Source organism: Tympanuchus pallidicinctus, unplaced genomic scaffold (assembly GCF_026119805.1).
Source record: "Tympanuchus pallidicinctus isolate F22 unplaced genomic scaffold, pur_lepc_1.0 scaffold1, whole genome shotgun sequence".
NCBI classification, from domain to species: Eukaryota; Metazoa; Chordata; class Aves; order Galliformes; family Phasianidae; genus Tympanuchus; species Tympanuchus pallidicinctus.
The window spans coordinates 81,662,655-81,684,325 of NW_026294618.1; the positions used below are offsets into that span (position 1 = coordinate 81,662,655).

Here is a 21,671-nt window from a genome sequence, read left to right on the forward strand (position 1 = left end):
GGAAACTAGTATTATATTATAAAATATTTATATGATTACTTTTAGTAATAAGAAGAGTGGAACACAAGAAGGAGGGACATATTTCAAAAAGACTCTAGTCTGGCTCTACAGTAGAGATATAAGAACAGAAAGTAAACAGTAATCTATTACAAAACCAGAAATGGTAGCACATTTCTTACCATGTTAAAGATGAAATGGATATTAATTTGGTTGTTTATAGGCTTTATTTATTTATTTATCTAAAGTACTGAAGCTAATAAATGCTTTTTAGTAAAGTCAGGCCGAAAAGGTCTGAAAAAGGTCTTGAGACACGTCATATAACCAGTGCTTTAGATATACTTAATCTCATTTCTACACTATCTGGCACAGCATTTCCTTGTACTAGTTAAACTTTGCAGTTTGCTACAAATTGCATGCTTTGGTTCTGCAGGAGTCATTCACAGGGAATATTTAAGCATCCCAGAAATTAGAGTGACCCAAGGCCCATGAGTTTCTAAATGTATACAAACAGCCATTGCCACAGGGTGGCTACACCAGCTTCATCACACAACTGAACTGGTCAGGATCTGGAAGGGATCCCACTTCTTTCATTTCATTTCAGCTGGCTGATTCTCATTGGAACCAGCCTTGACATAAGTTTTTCATGTTTCCCAGAAGTGGTTCCAGCCAGCCACGAAGAGAGCAGCACCAAGATACATGCACAAATGCTCCTCCATGTATGTAAACACTTGACAAAATCCACCTAAGCCTGTCTGATAGCTTCTTCTACCAAACTTGATTTCAAAGAGCTTTCAAACGAGACCTCTGAGTTCAAAAACTCAGAGGGATCCTGCCTTCAATGTACATTCTCTTGATTGGTCGCCCAGCCAGCTTCTTCTAATTACCCAGAGGTATGAAAAACAATACATTGTCTTCACTACTAAATCAGACTGATCAGCAAAGGCTTCTCATAGCAGAGTGTGACTGTAGTTATCTCTGCTTTGAACAACAATCATATTAGAGAAATATTTCATATGCCAACATGATAACACCCCCATATCTAAGCTGATGAGACTTGTCAGTACTCCAGCACTCAGTGGAAGACAGAATTTGGTGCACTTTTCAGCAGAGATGTAATCTTGAGGGAATAGGCAGGACATTGCCATCCCAGAGAGAAAGCAGCTGGCTCAGAATAGCTGTCTCATTTATAACCTTTAACAAGTAAATATCAAATATCTGCTCTATCAAATCAGACAAAGAATTCTCTGTATCTCTTTTCCCATATATTAAGTAGAGAAGAGGAAACAACTAACTTTTTCCAGTTATTTACATTAAACATTTTAGATGCCATCCCGTGCTCCTGGGATCTATGCAAGTAAGGGAGGCTGTTTTATTAACCACCACCACCAAGGAGGATTTGAGAGACTGAATAAGTCTAGTGCCTTTATTGATCTTGTTGTATGCCAAGTCACTGACCTTACTGCTGCTGTTCTTGACTTCATCTTTGCATGGTCATACAGAACGCTTTTGTGAGCATGTTTCAATCATGATACCAGTTTTCTCTCAGGGAATGCCCTTCTATTTTCTCATCTCTAGTAGGCCACTCTTTACTTCCTGCAGCTTGACTACAACCTCCTTGAATGAGGATAAACAGAACTGTGAAAGACACTGTATCCTAGAAGAGCTGTGATGAACTAATACTCACTAAGGTTTACTGGGAATACTTTTCCTGGTACACATTTGTCACAGCTGTACCAAATCAGTACGACTGCAATTGATGTAATGTGATATGATTGTGACGGACTGTGATATATTCAACCTGTGATTCGCTAATGCATGAAACTATTTTGGTTTCACAATCTCTTCGGGGAATAAGATTTTTTTTTCCAGAAATCCTATCATCACCATTTCCCAGTGCTATTAATGACCCTGCACCTTGAAGTGAAATTCCTGCTGGTTCGTCCACCTTTCTATTTGGGCTTTCTAAAAACCATTTAACAAGTTAACCAAATGTAGTTTGTCAAAAGCAACTTTTGGGGTGAAAGCATTTAAGGCCAATCGAGACCAGTAAAAAGATAGATTATTGATGCATTTTTTGCTAACTGCCTCCAGTTTGGTTTTATGAATCACATACTGTTCCTTCACTTAAACCAGTTGTTTTCAGATTCAAGTGTTATAGTGAATTCTTTTCCCCAGTTTATGTGGGACTCCTTAACAAATGCATTACTTTGATCCAGATGAATTAGTTCTACAACATTTTTGTTCTTTCTTTAGAAAACCAATTACTTTATGAGAAATGAGACTGAGTTAATACACCACAATCTATTTTTTAAACCCTATATATTTTCTCCCATATCCATATTCTTACTCATTTAATTATCTTTCCATTTAAAATTTATACTTAGAGCTTTTCATAGTATTGATCTCAGATGAACAAGTCCATCACTGCTCAATCATTTTTATCCCCTCTCCTAAACTCAGGTACCACATCTGATACTCTGAAATAATGTAGAAACATATAAGGATGGTCCTTGACTATGGTCTTATCTTTCATTCTTTCAGTACTCAAAATACTATCTAACACCCTCTAATGTTAACATTTACAATATTTGAAGTGTTCTTCTATTAGGACACACTTACTTCCATGAGTCCCCTTTCTTTCTCAATTTTACATCATGTTTCCTCTTGGGCATGCAATGTTATTACAGTCTCATCACAATGTATTCAGTTACCATTAGCAGGAAACTCAAGGCAACAAGACAGCTGAACCTTAACAACTCAGGTCCATTTTACAGACATCTTGAAGTTATAATTGCTAATTCTTCTATTCTTTAATTTCACAGAGGTATCACTGCAAACAAAGATCTTTAAGCTGCTCAGTGAGGGCATATCTCTCACTGAGCAGCTTTATAGATTTCAGTCTTAGAAGTAGGATGCGCAAAAGAAGAAAAAATATTACTAGGCTCTGCATTTAAAATATGTCAAAGCCACTTCTGAGACAGTTGATTTTGTTCTAAGTCTGACCAGTACTTTGTCCTAGTAAGACTTAATAAGAGTTGAATAATTTAAAGACTGTTTGAATATTTCCTGATATATTTATCAGCTATCCTTGCATTTCATCATTTACTGATGTTAGAGAAAAAATCAGACTTTACAAATCTAGATAATTAAATTAAAAAAAATAAAAAAAATATTTTGAATTATTTTTCACTGCCTCTTGTCAATTGATTCTTTTTTTTTCCATTCCATATAGATTCATCAGCTGCCTATTTCTTTTTGATGTTATCCAGCTGCCACCTCTGGCCTTTTGTAAAGTATGCCAACTGTGAAGTGGGGATCTCTGGCCTCCAGTACATTGTTGAATAAGTCTGAATGACCTCTTTTCTATTCAGGTTACAGTGACCTAATTCCAAGTGGGTTGAACATATGTTTAGGACAGATTTCTACAGGATTGAGGGAAATTCTTCCCACCCTCCTTTCTCCCAAATTTCCTGCCTTAATTGCTGAACTATCACTGCAATATTCCCAATCTTCACTGTAATAAACAGACTGAGCAAAGAAAGAAGATTTGTATAGTCTGAAAAGTACTGGTAGATTTTTTAATGAAATATATAACTATGTCACATTATTATCCAGTCAACCAGTTCCTGCAAGGACTCTGGCAATCTTAATAATTCTCTTGAACTTGTTTAACTTCAGAGATACCCATAAGATTGGAAGAGGAGTATATAAAAATGAAAGGAAAACTATTCTTCTCTTTATCATTCTAGCCAATTTGTTTTCCTGAAACCACAAAAGGCTTAACTTCCAGTCTTTCAAGGGCTTGTCAGTGTAGGAAAGCACACTTATCAGCACAATTGTATTTATAAACACTTGGCCAATGTGATAATGTCTTTTTTTTTTTTTTTTTTTTTTTTCCCCACATATTACTTTGGAAGTGTTTTAATCTAAAAATAAAAAAAAACAAAAAAAACAACAAATTCTAGAATAAAAATATTTGAAAGTATAGCCTAAATTATCCCTGTAAATTTCTTTATTTACTTTTAAGGCTCTGTGTTGGCTGCTGTCTGTATCTTTTTCAGGTCCTTCTCTTATCTGTTTGTTCCTATTGTGTTTGGGTTATAGTCCTATACAACCAATAGGAAAAGCAAGGCATCTGATGTCAATCTCACCCTTACGTAGGGCTGTTCTGAGGGAAAACAGATTTTATTTATGCAACATTTTATTTATAAAGTATCTACATGCAAATAAAACCAGTTGGAAGACAGAGCTGAAATAAAGTGTGAGTGCCTTCTCTTAACCCTCCCCACTCAGCACTGCGGTTCTGCCTTTTTCTTGAAACAACAGCTCGTGTAGTTCAGCCAAGGTGGCTTGAGAGCTTTCTTAGAAATCAGAGTGCCACTCCAGTTAAAAATGTGCTAGAGCTTCTTCTAGGCTGAGGGCAATCAAGGTTTCCTTGGTTTCTTCATCCAGAATGTTCTGGCAACAATCAACTTCTCATAATTTAAGAGGAAGAAGTGACCACTAAAATGCTGTTTGTCTCATAGGACCCAACTCCATCAACAAGAAAACAGGTTAGCTTCTCTCTTGGCTGAATGAGAAAGCCCCATTTGGATAGAAATACAAGCAAAGAAATTATAAATGACCTGCAATTAACTGTTGTTTCAAATCTTCTTCAGCCAAAGAGGTACTAACCAAGTCACTGACTTGATATTTCTAATCATATATAGGATCTCAAATACATTCATATGGCCTTATTGATTGCAGTCAATTCAAAAAGAAGCCATTCTTTTTTTTTTTATATGCTACTTATGTCTAAACCACCACTTTTTTTTTTTTGTTTCCTTTTTCTTTTTTTCTTTTTTTCCCAGTTCAACAAACTGAGGCACAGGAATGATTTTCCCAAGGTCACAGAGAGCTGTGAAAGAACACAAGGTTATACCCACAGCTCCATTTTGAAGGACAGAACGCCATTGTGTGAATGCTTCAGACTCTTTCCTTTCGAGCAAATGCCTATAGTTAAACTACTCTTTATTTAGCAATGTGCTGAGCATTACGAAAAGAGATGGGGGAAATCAGATTGGGTTTTTACAGCAAAACTTCAAGAAGTATAATTTGTACATTCGCACCCATGCATATTTTAAGTCTCCTCTGTAAACAGACATTATAAGCAATGTTACCTTTAATAAGTTTTCATTCTAAAAATGTATCTGAAACTGTTTGATCTAAAACTTTCCCTCAGCTAGGAGAGAGGATAACACAGTCTGACAAAGACATAATGATAAACCCCTTTTTGAAGATATTTTCCTGAAGAATACAATGATTTCATAGACACTTCGAGCTTGAAAAGTTTTGTTTGTCCCCAGCATGTTATTACATCACTCCAGCTTGTGATGTAAGCTTTGGATTTGTTGTGATGCTATATTTTGCCATTGGTGGACTATAAAATCACATATATTGTTCCATTATTTTTTCTTCTTTCTGATTATTGTTTGCAAAACAATTAGAAAAATTTGTTCATCCTGGAAGAATGGTTGTTTCACAAAAGATAAATTATCTTGCTAATTTTGCTTAGTTTTCACTAAATTAGACTTCAAGTTTTATCATCAAAATCACACAAAAAAAAATTCAGAAAGAAACATTTCCTCAATGCAAAAATCCCCTTCCCATGATTAGATCTGTTAACAACTTTGTCTTTTCTTTAATTTCTCTCTGGCTACATACAAGCAGTTTGTATTTCAAAAAACATTATAGTTAGAAATTAGATCAACAGCTCTTCCAATGAAACACAAGGGATTACATTTTCAGAAGCCTTGTTTTTCATAGGACAGCTAATGAACGTGCACTGAAAATGTACACCATTTTAATATATTTCATAGGGAACAAAATCAAACAAAAACACTCCAGTTTTCTGTTGATTCTGTAAATCTGAATCTGTGTTTAGTTTCAGTATAACATACAGTCATGTAACATGGTGGCATTCCTCAAGATAGTAATCTCTACTTGCTGACAGCCAGTAAATTATTTGCTTAAAAAAATATAATATTTGAAATCAGAATCACAAGATTAAAAGACATTGTCTTGTGATATGTGAATTATTAGAGAAAATAGGCATAGCTGCTTCTGATACAATACCTATAGCCTTGTTTCAAATATTCAGGCTGTAAAACGTAGCCCTCTGAGGACTTTCTATGCTAGGCCTTCTGTCTCTTTCCATATGGCTGAAATGACAGTGCTGTGCTCAACATCTCCTTTTTCCTTTCCTTGCAAGTAGTTTAAAGCCAATGCTTACTATTTTGCAGGAGGGAAATCACCCTTATGTAACAATAGGACATGGGTAATGGTTTTAAATTAAAAGGGTGATTTAAACTAGATGTCAGGGAAATGTTTCACTGATATCATGATGGGGTGCTGGAACAGGTTGCCCAGAGAAGCTGTGAATGCCCCATACCTAGAGGTGTTCAAGGCCAGGTTGGATGGGGCCCTGGGCAGCCTGATCTAGTGCCTGATTTAGTGTTTGCAACCCTGCCTACAGCAGTGGGTGAGGAATCAGGTGATCTCTGAAGTCCCTTACCAACCCAAGCCATTCTATGATTCTCAGATAACCTTCTCTCTTGAGTTTCTTTGTAGGGTCTTGATTGTGCAGATGAACCTACCCATGATGTCTTACCAGTGGCACTACTGAAGTAAGTACAAATGAGTAAAACCTCAGTGATTTAGGGAGCTGTTTCTCCAACATTTCCATGGCTGTAATAGTCACAGTGCAGCACCTGGTTTGCACTATGGCCAACACACTCAAGAGACGATAGTAAACCATCTGTTGAGAATATGGGCCCTAAATATCTCCTCCATGAGAAAGAAATAAAGCATTTAAGCTGCCAGCTGGGTTACGCTTTCAAACATTAAAATGCCCAGATCCAGTAGGTACCTGCTTCACAGTACACCTACACCATTTTCATCACTGGAGATTTTAAAAACACATCTCATATAGCAGCAATTTATAATAAATCATGAAGAACTATACAGTGAGGCATAAATTTGTTTTCTATTAAGGTTAGGGGGTATAGTGACTAAATGAATACAAATCTCATTGTAAGGATGGGAGAAGGGTTCCCATATGAACATTTCTCAAACACACCCCATTTTGCAATTTATAAATGTTTGATTAGCAGGTTCTTATCACTTTGCATTTGAATTTCACCTTCCTCTTCTTTCATCCCTGACTTAAGTGTCAATCTGAGTGAGCTAAAAACAAGCAAATGTGAGTGTCTGAAGCACACCAAGTATGCCTGGGAGCAGGTAGCACAATCACAAATGTCCTCAGTACGATCAGTTCTGCTGTTCCAGACATACTAGGTAGGTGAATGTGTGAGCATTTATGTGTGCAACACTTAGGAATGGAAGCTGTATATGAAATTGAGGAAATTTCTCAGAAAAAAGTTCTGTGCCCCAGTTTTCCCATCATCAGTGCTGAGGACTGCCAAAGCCCGTCTGTGTGCTATATAGAGTTTGTACTGCTTGCACTTCACACATTAAGAGAGTTGCACTGAAACTCACTTCTGCCTAAGTACCTAAGTTGCTTGCTGGGTAGACCATAATCTACTTCTCACTTTGGCAGTCTATGAGATTTCTCTGACAACTCTGAAAACAGACCTCATTCCTGGCATATTAGCAGAGCCAAAAGCAACAGCTATATCTCATCGCTGATTTCATACCAAAACCACCCTGTGCCACTTTTCAAACACAATTCAACGAGGATTTTCAGTCCTCCAGGAAAATGACTTGTTCTAGCACAAGCAAGCACATCATTCACAGGCTCATGAGAAAAATATAAGCACTGAAAAAGCTTCTACCATGTGCTAACAAGTCCAGCTCCTTCCTGCGTACTGCTCAATTACTGATGTATTTCTTGAGAGAATCCACGTCTTCTCTCTGCATTCATTTCACCAAGCTAGAAAACACTTTCCTGCCTAGTCTCTTCTCACAAGTTAAATTCATGATTCCTCCATTCCCTTTTCCCTGCAGCTGTCCCCATGCCCTTCCTTTCCCTAACAGACTGGATCTGCACACAAGCATATCGAAGTAGTCTGCTAGCTGCCCTGCAACCCTGTCTTCCTGATGAAAACACTTCAAGGACTCTGGGATAACGTTTGCTTTTCCCATGTTTAAATCACATTATTGACTTAAAATCTAAAAATGGCTAACTATATATATTTCTCATTTTGAATGCACGGTCCTGCTTTTTTATAGAAAAATTTGCTGTTTGCTGTTTGCTCTGAAAGCATCTCCTTGCATTTTGCATTATTTTCCCATTTCAATTAATTCAATTTCGTTGCTCACCTTTTCCTTGAATTTTCCTGTGAAATTTCAGTCCTTTCCTCTTGTTGCTGATGTTGTTTGACCATTTAATATCCACACAGAATCATAGAATTGATTTGGAAGGGACTCTGGAGGTCATCTGATACAGCTCCCTTGCAATGAACAGAGATAACTACAGCTACATCAGGTGCTCAAAGACCTGTTCAGCCTGACCTTGAGTGTCTCCAGGAATGACACCACCACATCTCTGGGCAACCTTTGCCAGTGCATCACTGCCTTTATCATAAAAAACTTTTTCATTACATCCAGTCTAAGTCTCCCTTCTTTTAGTTTGAAACCACTTCCTCTTCTCCTACCACAGCAGACCCTGCTAAAGAGTCTGTCCCTTTCTTTCTTACAGCCCCCCCTTAAATACTGGAAGGCCACTACTAGGTCTTTCCAGAGCCTTCTCTTCTCCAGGCTGAACAGCCCCAGCTCTCTCAGCCTATCCGGAAGTGTTCCAACCCTTAGATCATTTTCATGGCCCTCCTGTGGACATGCTCCAACAAGTCCATGTTTCTCCCATACTGAGGATTCCACATCTAGATGCAGAACTCCAGGTGAGCTCTCACCAGCGAAGAACAGAGGGGCACCTCTCTCACTTTGCTGGCCACAGTTTCTTCTTATATAGGATATGGGGCTGCATCAAAATCATTATCATTAGTATACAAAATGGTTACAGAACTACTAATTAATGAGTGGTCACAAGACTAGTTCCAAAGAAATCCCACACTAACTGCCTCCAGCTGAACGCTTCCTTATCCAACACAGCCTGTTTTCACAGCAGAACATTGGCTTAAGCACGCATTTTAATGACAGGATCTGGCAGTAAAACCCTCTGTGTAGTCACATCAATTAGCACCTCCTCGATACCAAGCACCTCCTTATAGGCTGCAGCATGCCACCCGCTGCTTTCAAAAGACAGCGGAGGTTGTAGACTCCCAGAAACACAGCATTACTCGGGCTCTACCTGCAAACAATACAATATTTTTCATAGTTTATATTTCTTTATACCAGGGTTTTGTCTGACACTGCCTTTGCTCACTGGGCACGATCCTGACCTGCACTGTCCTTTACTGGTCTACATCCCAAGGTTCTACTGAACGTTCGGGCATGCTCTTTTGCTGTCCTCCATCTGCCGTGCTCCTGGCTGAGGTGTACCTTGGATGGAGAGGCCCTACCTAGCTCTTTTATTCATCTGTTCTGATTCATACACATCAGAATATACTATTAAATTTTCCCATTCATATTTGAGATATCTGTAGCTACTTTGTTCTGCAATAAAGAAATTGTGAAATCTTAGCAGGAAAGAAATGAATACAAAAAAAAGTTACATGTAAATTTGGCTGCAATTTTGGGAGGATACCATCATGGTTCACATAGTGCACCTAAAAGCATTCCAGTATTTTTTGTCTTAAGCCATATCTGCCACTGTTTTATTTCACTTGAAGAGGGCATTCAAAATATATGTCCATTTGCAAATATAAGCTAAAAGCCAATTACTAGTGCGTTCAACAGCATATTAGACAGCCACTTCAAATGTCATCCATTCATTAACCAGTGGGAAAGACATAAAAACACTGGAAAAGACTTTTGTGTTTGACAGACCAAATGTATGGTAATCAGGGCAAAAGCTCTTTATTGCAAATAGAGTAGCATAACCAGGAAAAGTAGGTGCCTCTCAAGCCAGCGCACTTGTTTATTGCTCAAAAAATCTCTTTTATCTATATTGCATGATACATAGGGCAGTGACAACAAACAACTAATTAGAGGATATACAAGTGTATCTTTAGAGTCATGAAGCAGGACACTAATAAATCTCTAACTTGTGAACTAAAATAAAATGGGCTATTCCTCCCAGCAGATGGCTTTGGAGAGAGACAGGAAATATGTTCTATTCAGTGTAGCATGTGACTTCAGTAACATGAGCCAATCAAAACCTCAATATGAATCCTACCCTTGCTTTGCCCTTTAGAGACCATAATCCTCAGACCATGTAATGCCTTCCTGAAGAGGGAAAATAAGCTTAAAGTGCCACTGATGGTCTCCTAACTGTTTCAGAGACATGGTTCCATCATTATTTGCCTTAATTGATTTCCCAGACATCTAAAGGTATGGGAGTGAAATCAAAGCTGCTGCAGAGACAAATGTGGATTGCACACACACAGACACACAAAAATGAGAGTACTCATATGATTGCTCAGTAATTTTGCTTCTCAGTTACAAGAAGAAAATCCTTTACTATCACAATGCTTATTTCCTTCCCCTCCTTACCCCCCCTCTTTTTTTTTTTTTTTTAAATACTTATTTTGTATTTTATACAGAGTGAATACACAGGTGCTCTCAGTATGGACTGTGGTCTGACTATGCAATTACGAATTGGGAAGCTAGCATTATACTAATACTAAGCAGCATTGTTAGTGTCACCATTAAAATTCAGCAGTAATTAAGGTGCTATGCTATTCTTCAGTGGACCTCTTTATCTTTGGAGCTTTTCTTTTTCCCACATAGTGCCTTCACCCCATAGAGAGACACTTGCTTAATATGAAATAATTCTTAAGATTTTGTTTTCATTTAAATTAAATTTCCAAGAATATTAAGATGTCATTGCTAATAACAGTAAAAATTAATAAAAGCGGGAAAGAAGTATCATTTTTCTGATGTCTTCTTTTCTTTTAATAATTATATCTGTCCTGACTGAGAAAGGAAGAGTTCTGCAAGCAATTTGTAATACTCATTCTGAATCGTTGCTCTAAAATTTAAGAATGAAATTCAAAAAATATTGATGAATTCTCTATAATTGCTCACATAAGCAAAACTTCATTGAAATTTGAGGAAAAATATGATTATATCATGTCATGGTTTTGTGATTTTGGGTTTTTGGTATTTCACATCATAACATCCTGTGGGGCACTGGGAGTTTAACTGTTGATGCTCAAGTGCTGGGTACCTGTCCAGAAGAGAAGAACTACATTCCCCAGGGGACTTCGCAGTCACAGAGAGGAGACAGAACTCCTGGCAAGGTCACCTGATGCTCTTTTTTGTCTGCTCTTCTTCGTGGGCTCTCTTCCTGTCTCTCTGCTGCTCAACTGGACTGCGCATCTCACCTCAGCGTTGTGGTGAGGCCTATCCACCTTTCGGACATTCTCTCTCTCATTATATTTGATTTATTAGCTTCAATTCCAATTATATTGTACTATAGTGTGCTATCTTGCATTCCGATACTATATTTAGTAAATTAGTTTGTTTCTCCTCAGATCGTTGCTGCTGTTTTTAATTATTTTGGGGTCCCCTGTTCCCTTTTTCCGGAGGCGCAGATTTTGCGAAATCCCTCTGCCCCACTGGTCAAGGAACTGGGCCGAACCAGCCTGTAAACCATTGACATATAAAAATAATCCACTTATCTATATGTATTCTGAATGGAATACTAAGTGGATAATATTACTACAGTTGAGTAAATCAATCCAAAGAAAAATGTTTCTGATTTATTTTGGTGCTTTTTTCTTCTTCAGCATCGAGAAACCCATTCCTCAAGCTTATTGTTGCTTGATGAAAAATACAAATATTGAAAAAGTCCTGAAAGCCAATTCTGCAGCTATTTAACTTCATACTTCCTGAATGGATTGCCAAAAGCCTGCTAAATTCATCATCAGAATAAGACTTCAGAATCCTAGTCTGAAACTGCTACTAAGTGACACGTTAAGAATATTTAACAATCAGAATTTAGACTATCTTTGACTTTGATATCAATTACATGATTATTTTCTTCAATGAATACAACTGTATTTTTAAGTCTACAATTCATAACTGCAAATATAATATCCACTTTGAGTATATTGTATTTTGAACAAACACAAAACAATTCACCCAAAAAACTTTATCTATAAATTCTCCCATACAACTTGTTTGATATAGAACTCCTTGTCCAGCTCTGAAGCAGTGTCCATGAAAAAGAATGGAGTAATGAATAATCTTTTGCTGTAATTGACAAGAAGCACCGTGGTGGCTCAAAGTAGACTCAGCTTAATGTCATTTCAACAAAAAACTATTATTGGATTCTGGACTGAAATATCTTGATTCAGAAAGATGCTAGCTCTTCATTTTTTACTTTTCCAAATTACAGCTGTTCTAAGTACTAATTTTTAGAAAATTATTTGCCCAGGCACTGGAATGGCAGAAGAAATTGAAATGCTGATGAAATGCAGATTAATATACAAAGGAAACCTCCCATAAAAGCAGGCATAAATGATGTTGGTTTCTAAATTAGCTATCAGCGTTCAGAAAATATTTGAATGGTGCTCTGAAAACACTGCACAATGTTCTGCAATGATCATAAACACTAATATAATGTTAAGAGTTATTAGGAATTGGACAGAGAACAAAACAGAAACACCGCTGTATACAAACACAGGATACCTACATCTTGAACACTATCCAATTCAATCCACTTGACAACAGTACAGTGCAGTTCCAAAGTCATGAGAAGAGTGATGAGAAATACAGAAAAGTTTCCATACAACTATGGCCTGCAGCTCTTCATCTTGGAAAAGAAGAGACAATGCTGAAAGAAGTCATCCAAGAGGTCTGCACAATATTAACCAGTATAAATCTGTCAAACAAAGCATTACAAGATATTTTGAGTGAACATGAGAACTAGAGATGCTTTTAATGAAAAGAGTAAACAAATACAATTATTTTTCACACAGCTCACAAGTAAATTGCAAATCTCATTACTAAGAGATGTCGATGGGAGCGAAAGTTTAAATACATTCAAAACTGGCCTATAAAATTCCTGGAGGTAGCTCTACTGGTGTGATGTGTGATGTAAAACATGATGGAATTGATGCAACATCTGAATTTCTCATTTTTAAAGAAGCTGGCTTGGGACAAGAAAGAGACAGCTTCTTTACTCCCTGTTTCTTACATTCACCTGTAATATCTGCCACTCATCTATGTAGGAAGGAACATTTGGGGCTAGACAGACTTTTGATGAGACTTAGAATTCCTAGTGACACGCTTAGAATCACCAGAGCTGCAAAAGACCTCCAAGATCACTGAGTCCAACCATCCATCTATCACAAATATTTCACTACCAAGCCATGCCCTTTAGTACAACATCCAAACATTCCTTCAACGCTTCCAGGGACAGTGACTCCACCGCCTCCCTGGATAGCCTGTTCCCGTGCCTGACCACTCTTTTGGAGAAGAAATTTTTCCTAACTTCATAGAAATATTTGTGAGATCATTGGATTTTATTTGTATTTTTTGAGACCCTGTTGAGTTAATCTCATTGCTATTAATATATTTGTCAATCTAATTCAGTTTTGTGATCTCTACTATGATAACAGCAAACTATAATCAAACTAGTTCCTATTGACTAGATTTCCAAACACTGCAGTAGTAAACAACAACTTAAAACTCAGCAATAACCTTTCACTGAACACTGTGTCCTTAAAACTGCTAATACAACAGGCTCAAGAATTACTATTTACATTTTGAAAGAGTTGGGTCCTGGAACCAAGCTCAGCAATGGTCTTTGCAAAGGACATTTTTAATGAAGTCAGTTTGTCTTTGCAGAATGATTTCTCATTTTTTAACAATGTTTGTAGTCTGTAAATAGGTAGAATTTCTTTGTGTGACTGTAGATTTAAGCAATGTTATTTGCTTTTGCTTAACACTCTTACAAGCCAGATTGCTGAAATCAGCAAATTCTGAGTGTCCCAGTGTACTATGAGATGCGTTTATTTCTTATTCTTTGCTCATTGCCTCCAAATCAGATCTTCAGATGGAGAGTAAACCTTTCACTGATATCAGTGATTCTGCACAGTTTACATCAGCTGAGAATTTGACCCTTCCAGTTAGACAGGGAGAGGGACCAAATAGAGAGAACCAATGTTCTTCATTCCTTTAAAATGAATATCTGAAAACCTGCTGCTGCTACCACTAGAATTTACAATAGGGTTGGTAAAGACGAGTTGCAGTTACATCAGTTTTCCCCAGTGCTGACACAGCTTTCCAGTGCAAACTTCATTCACACAGGGGCCAGGGAAGAGCAGAAATAAAATGATTACGACTTGCTTCTGCTTTTTGTTCTTTCTTTGGCTGTCAAACTCAAAAGAATCAGAGAAGACTGGAAGAATCTCATTTTTGAAGATTTTGGCTTTGTTATTGTTTTCATTCAAGTTTGTTTGGATAAAGGACAGGGCTCCAAATCATTCATTCAATGTGAAATGATTATTTCACCCATTTGCAGCCTGCAATCCCAGACTTCAAACCGTATTCAAAGTTCACTGTACTTTTATCATAGGATATTTATAGGGTTTTTTTGCTCCCTCATTCCCTCATACATAAGTCATTTGCAAGCCACCAACCTACAGGAAAAACAGAAACAAATTACAATTCATCCATTCTTCCTTTTGTCCCCAGAACAACCCAGAAATGTTGTTCTTTGAAATAAGCAGACTAGAAGGGTCTGCAGTCTGGATATACATACATTTAATCCTTTTTCCTCTAGGAATTGTTTTTGCCAAATGGTAAAAGCAGAGACAAAGCAAATAACTACTGCCTGTTCCCCCTTAGTCTGAAAAGCAAGGTGATTTGGAGCAGTCTTCTGGAAAGTTGGAAAGACTTCTCCTAACATTATTACAGACGTCTCTCATTTGAGAATTCACAGCGCTTTCACATCAAATTAAACACAGTGGTAGCTAAAGGCAACCAACAGCTCTCTGAAGAACATTGCAATGGTTAGCAGCTACAGGCTACATTTGCAAAGGTCTCTAGTTGCCTCAGAATGCTGGCAAGTATCTCACCAGAAGCAAGGAGGCATTCAGCTCCTTGGAATACATAGGACAGTCCTCAGCAGGTGCCTGTCTGTAGATGAAAAGACTGAAGTTAAAAATCTATTTCCTACCTTGGCAACACCCTAACTTAAGCTTCTCTATGATGCAGGAAGTGTTTTCCCAGATGTTTGGGAAACGATTGAGGGACTCTTCCTGCTAGACACTGGATCTCTCTCCTTTCATGGAACCACAAGAATATCCTGAGTTGAAACGGACTCATAAGGATCACTGAATCCAACTCCTGGCTCCACATAGGACCATCCAAAAATCAGACCATGTATCTTTTTCAACTCTGGTGGCAAGTTCAGTGCCATGACCACTTCCCTGGGGAGGCTGTTCCTGTTCCTGACTACCCTCTTGGTGAAGAATTGTGAAGCCCCCTCCAAGAATTAACATCCAGGCAATGGCCAGCACTTCACAACTAACTTCAAGCTGCACTCTTGTCATTACATACCACCCAACTGTTCACTTGAGCTGCTTCCTGCACTACCCATCTACCATGGCCACATAACACAGGCCTGCAAGACTCTCGGAGCAGCACCCCCAGCACAGCACTCTCTTCATAGGACCAGGCCATGGTGGGGCTTCCAATGCAAGGGAGAAGAAGCCTGCTCCACAGATCAGGCTTCTCATTAGCAAGTGCCAAATTCTGAAAGCAACAAGACTCCATGAGAATTTTCATGGAAGAAAAGATTCAGTACTGTTTTATTTATTCAAAGCACTATTTATGACAAGATTTATTCATGGTTGATAGTGAGAAAACTTTAGTAGGTAGAAGAACAGTTATTGGGCAACAGCTATTTTCTTTCCCAGGTCTTTTTTGTTCCCAAATACTGCCAAATCACAGATATATAAACATACCTGTAATATATGTTGATTAAAAAAAAGGACAAAAGAAAAAAAAATACACGAAGAGGTATTGTCTTTCATTTCTCAAAAATGTAAGAAATAATAATAATAAAAAAGGATGCCATTGGTAGTCTAAAATGACTTTAAGAGAAACTGAAGTTTGAATGAAGAGAGATTTGACGATGGAAACTATCCAGCGACATTAACTTCAACATTTTTGACCAACATATCCTTTATAAAATACTTAGCTCACATCTCAAACTGATTTAAATATACGAAGAATATTTAAGAAAATATAAATGCATCTAAACTAGGAAATCTGGGGCTTGTGTTTACTTCCCTTAGACACATTAATAATAGTCTCTGTCTGAGGAAAACATATTTCTGTTACATAGTGACTCCTATTTCTCATAATGTTATGCTTCATTTGAAAATTTGATCTTCCTCCCACCTCCCAGTGGGGCTGTTTTTAGGACTCAGATGTGTTAGTTCCTATCCACAGAGTAAATACAAGTAATATAAATGTTGTACAGGCAGCACTATTAAAAAAAAACTCTCAGATGAGGTGATTTTACCCATCTAGAAATGAGGTATGCAAAACAAGGTAGCTGGTTGAAACCCTGCAATAGGCTGTAGGAACAGACTGACATGACACAATGGATGATTCAGCCAATGCTGCATTGTTTGCCAAAATTTCATTAACTTATGAGATTTTGTCAGTTATCAAGCAACAGATCACACCTGCATCTGGCAAGTTCCTAGCAGTCAAGACATAACTTTCCTAAGGACACAGTAACTTGATGGCTACAAACCATAAAGATAAGCAAAAATACATTAAGCAACTCAAGCACCAGGTTTTTTTTCACTAGGCTATGGGACACAAAATTTCTGATGTCTAAGCCAGTACGGACACAAAAGTACTACCAAAGCAGATGTGCAAGGATAAAAAGACATCTTCACTAAGATGAAGTATTTGGATTTATCCCAGATGTGTTACTGCCATGCATTTAGTTAGTGATTCTGTGTCTCAGCTTTCTTGGCAATTGCCCTGTGGGGCTATCAAATAACCCTTTCTGATATTCATTTGCAAATATGTGATCCCTTGGAAAAAGGCATCCTGTTCCACAGGTCATGATCCAAACTGCAACCTGCACATAGGTGCTGATCTACTCCTGTTTGGGTTACACTCCTAGCTCAGGCCAGGGATCCTGTTGAGTGCTGTTAGCTCAGCAGCAATTTTTTCTGATCCCCCTTCATCACAGACAGCGGGTAATTTTTATTGTCACTGTTGTATATTTATTTACTGTAAAGGAGTAGCCATTTGTTTAAACTTGGTTGAAAAATAAGTACCACTTAGTTGCAGTGGAAAAAGCATTGCAGAAAGAGGCTGGAATTCTTTGCCTGAATCACAGGTAAAAAACACCATTTCTTAAGATAACTTAAAGCATATCAGCAATAACCAGGTTAAAACTCTCTTAAAAGGAAGGTCACCGCAATCCTTATTGGACAGAGCAAATTACTCCAGTGCCTTTTTCTTTCAGCTATGATTTTGTGCACTGACCTCTGGAAAGTATGGTCAAATAGCCTTTAGCAGCAGTTGTAAAGCGTAAGATCACTGCATGAACACTGATTTCATTAGGCAGCCCTGTATAAATTAACATTACTTACTGGGGGGGATGTAGCTAATGGTACTGAGGAGAGGGTTTGCTCATTCTGTGTGCTGCTTCTCAATGAAGAGCAACCTCCCTCTATCTTCAGGGAGACAGCCACTTTTTTACTGCTTTGCTGCAGATACAGAAAGCAGACGCTGTTAGACCCTGTGCAAGATTTTATTTCCCAGCAGAGCCCATGCAGACTGTGCAAGAGACAGAGCAGCAGCCATGTACTAGAAGTTGTTACTCTGATTTATCCCATTAAAAGATCTCAAATTAATGCTCAGATTTTGCACCTCTCTGGTAAAAAAATAAAAAATAAAAAAAAAATACTAGGCCTTCTCTAAGACATGAGTGCCTTCCAGTTGAAATGCAGCAGGGCACAGTGAAGTCTCTAAGAGCCTTCCAGGAGATTCCAGCATCTTTTCATCAGAGAAATCTGCCTACAGTTTGGTACTTTGGGTGTTTTTTTCTTCTTCTAGCTCATCAGGTTTAGACATCGAAAGGGTCAACAGAATAGATTCTGGTTGATGGGAATAGTTTTTCAAAAGAGAAAACTAGTTTGAAACGTCCTAAAGATTTTTAGAGCTTGGATCTACTTGATTTCTTCCAAGATTGTTCCTCATCTGAATCATATCCGCTGAGACTGCCAGTACTGTGATGCCAAAAATGTCCTCTATACAGATGAGCTCCCACCATTTAAATACTTCTAAACATTCAGACACCCTGACTTCTCCTACCAGTTTCAAATTTAATGTGTTTGAAGCGAAGGATTGACACTCAGGGTCATTTTAATTTTTATGGACCAGTTTGCTAATCGCCTACGAGGAAATTCAGCCTTGTCTGAACCCTAGGGAAGGGGGAAGAGAATGAAGAATTAGCAATAAGAATAAAATTAATCAGAGGAAAGCTTAGGTATTGAATTATAAACAAACTCCCAGTTGTGGCATCTGTAGAATAATTAGCAAAATTATGGAAGAAGAAATACCACAGTTCTGATATAAACAGTACAAATTGTGATCTAAATAGCAGTCCTGGCACTCAGAATGGTCCTTCAAGCAATCTCTTTCTCCTTCTGTACTCCAACTAAACAATATGAATCTACAAGTGGGACAGATGAACTCTGCTATACAATCCCTTTCTTTGATCTCATTTATACCAATAGTACCAATCCTGAGACCAATAGTTCTCAGGACTTCTGAAGAAAATTTGATGTGTTCTACCTTCAGTAACACTGACTGGAAGCATCAGAAAGTCAGTTTTCTGGCAACTTCTATGCTCTGTATACTTCCTTTAGTGGCATGAAGACTGTCACTGGAAGCTTTGTTACACATTGCATGTAAAAACGATATCTCATAAGATAGAATGACGTCTTTTCTGCCACTAAAGAAGAGGCAATTTTCACTCTCAGCTTTACTTTCCAATGATAAACTCTATCCATGATTTAGAACAGTGTAATGGCAGCAGAATTATTTTCCTTACATATTTATGTTTGCTTTTAAGAATAATTTAAATATGCAGGAAGCTGTACTTGTTTTCCCTTCAATTTTGCAGTGGTGATGGCAGATGAATCTGAGTAGTGTAAGACAAAATCTGGTCATGTACAATCTTCGCTCTATTTAAGCACCAAAACTTGTCTGAAGAGATCTCACTTCTTTACGCTTTCCACAAAGTTGGAAGCAGGAGCAGCTGGGGCTGAAGTGGGGACAAGTGAGGAAATGAACAGGATCCTGGACTCTGCATTTTGGTGAGAGGGTGACAAGGAGCTTGGGCTGGTCCTACTCTCTGGCTGTCATCGCTTTACATCTATATACTGTAACTTGTTTGATTTAGGATTGGCTTTTTCCAGTCTCTCCTTGCATCTTCATGTGCAACCTAAAGAAATGGGGTCCATATTATACCACTGTAAGACTGAATTTAAAAAAAAGATTTTGTTCAAAGTTCTTTAACTCAAATCCCAGTTAGGATCCTTTTGCAACAGAAACTACTGCATTTAATTCCAATCTGAGAACTACAAATTTGCCCAGAGCAATTAAATTTCACTCCCATATCCGAAAGTAACAGTTTGAATCAGTTGAGTTTGAGGTTAATCAATGATCTCTTGACAATAATTAATGTTCAGTTTGAGAAATAGGGTATATTTTAGATTTTCCTAGAAAGACAGACTAATCAAATACTGACTGCCTATTAAGAAATGTTTGTGCATTTTTGCAGATCTGTTCTAGTAAATACTGATTCATAGTCCTCTATTACACTGAAGGATGTCTCAAGTGCCTTATCAGACAGTCTGGCACTGTCCTGCTGTCCGTACTTCCATGCATAGACCTAGAGATGGGATAGAGAGCACTTAACAAAATATACAGATGATGTCAAGCTGAGGGGGACTGCAGTGCTCCAAGGTACACTATCAGAATATGAAATGATCTTCACAAAAAGAGATATCAGTCTGGAATTTAAAAGGTATAATTCAATAAGCTCAAGTGCAAGATAATTTAACCAAGCAGGAATACTTCATTTCAGATAGAACAGAGCACAACTGGTCAAGAAACACACTTTAGACCACAATGGTTCACAATGTAAATTTTATCCAATGGTGCCATACTATTGCAATCAAATATGTCCCCATATTCAAACACCATCCTTAGCATGACCCTTACCCATGATCTAAGACAGTAAAAAAAGCCTTCTATTGATAAGACCTCAGCTGGGATCCACAAGAGTGTGGATCACTTCATCTGAAAAGGTTAACAAAAATCAGAAGGCTAGAGATCTAAATCTGGGGGGAAAAAAAAGAATGATAGAAGTAAAAATAAAGATAAAAACAAATTACCCTGCTTGGAGATGAAAGGAAAATATAACTTGGAATGCAAAAGTATCCTGGAAAGAACGAGGGATTAATCTGTACATACATCTGATGGACAGTACAAGATATATTTTCTGGCAGTAAAGGATATTTTCTGGCAGTAATGGTAGGGAAGGAATGTAGAAGTTTTCTGTAGGAAGCCAGTGCTATTTTTATGACTATAGTTCTTGAACAGATAAAGCAAGTGCCATCAGGAGTGCTTTGCGTATAGCTGATTCTGCTTTGGAGTAGAAAGATGACTTAAGATGACCTCTTGAGATGGCTTCCAGCTCCTTCTTAGCTATGGTCTCTGTTCATTATGCTATTTCCGTGTACCTTACAGCAATATGTTTGAAGGCAGTTAAAACATTAAAACGTACATTTCTTATTTTTCCCTCCTAAAACTAGCAAATTAATGGTACTAATAAAAATGGTTTGCTCACCAGGCTCCCTTAGCGCACTCTAATTACAACATTGTGAAATATTTGTGCTGCATATGGGAGCTCTGCTTACCACTTAGATCCAAACTTGTATCGTCTATTTTTTCACAGCTAAATCTGCAGGCAGTAGTAGGCATGGAATCCCATTCAATCTTAGTGAAACAAACAGCTAAGGAAACGTGCACACAGCCATTAGTTATCTTGGCATAAATAAGTATATACCTTTCCCAGAGCAGCAAAAGCAATCATGTATACATAATGCACCATCACAGCTATTAGTCTGCCTATCCTTAGCTTGCATTTGTGAATACATTTGCCAAAACTTATCTTTTCTGACTTTTACCAGTACAGCTCTAGCAGGTAATGCTCACACGAAATGAGCTTCTTTCACTGGAAGCGTCTGTTAGGTGTCTGAATTATACATGTAGCATCCCTGAGTCTGCATGCCGGGACTCCAGCCCCCACAGGCACTCAGCCAGCTTTTTGGCTCCAGAAGGCAGATTCTGTCATCTCAGCTACGCAGAAACTGCTCCTATGTTTGCAGAAACCCACTCTGGCACACACATACAGGCTTTTTTCAGTGGTACTTTAAAAAGTTTCCCAGGATGGTGCCTAGATGTAGAGCACAGGTGTGAAACACCATGGATGCCAGAACAGCCCCCAGGCTGCTTGCACAATGAGTGTCTAATGGCCTAATCAGAGGCCAGCTCCC

At 38.0% G+C, this 21,671-nt stretch overlaps 1 long non-coding RNA gene across 1 annotated transcript in view; it reads right to left on the reverse strand.

Moving 5' to 3' along the window:
- Positions 1-15,905: 15,905 nt before the first annotated feature.
- LOC128080806 (uncharacterized) overlaps positions 15,906-21,671 on the reverse strand; it is a 36,516-nt gene continuing 30,750 nt past the window's right edge. Inside the window, exons 3-4 of the long non-coding RNA XR_008206895.1 lie at positions 20,030-20,123; positions 15,906-19,552 (exon numbers count right to left, since the gene is read on the reverse strand). This is a non-coding gene — a long non-coding RNA (uncharacterized LOC128080806). The remainder of the gene's footprint in view (positions 19,553-20,029; positions 20,124-21,671) is intronic.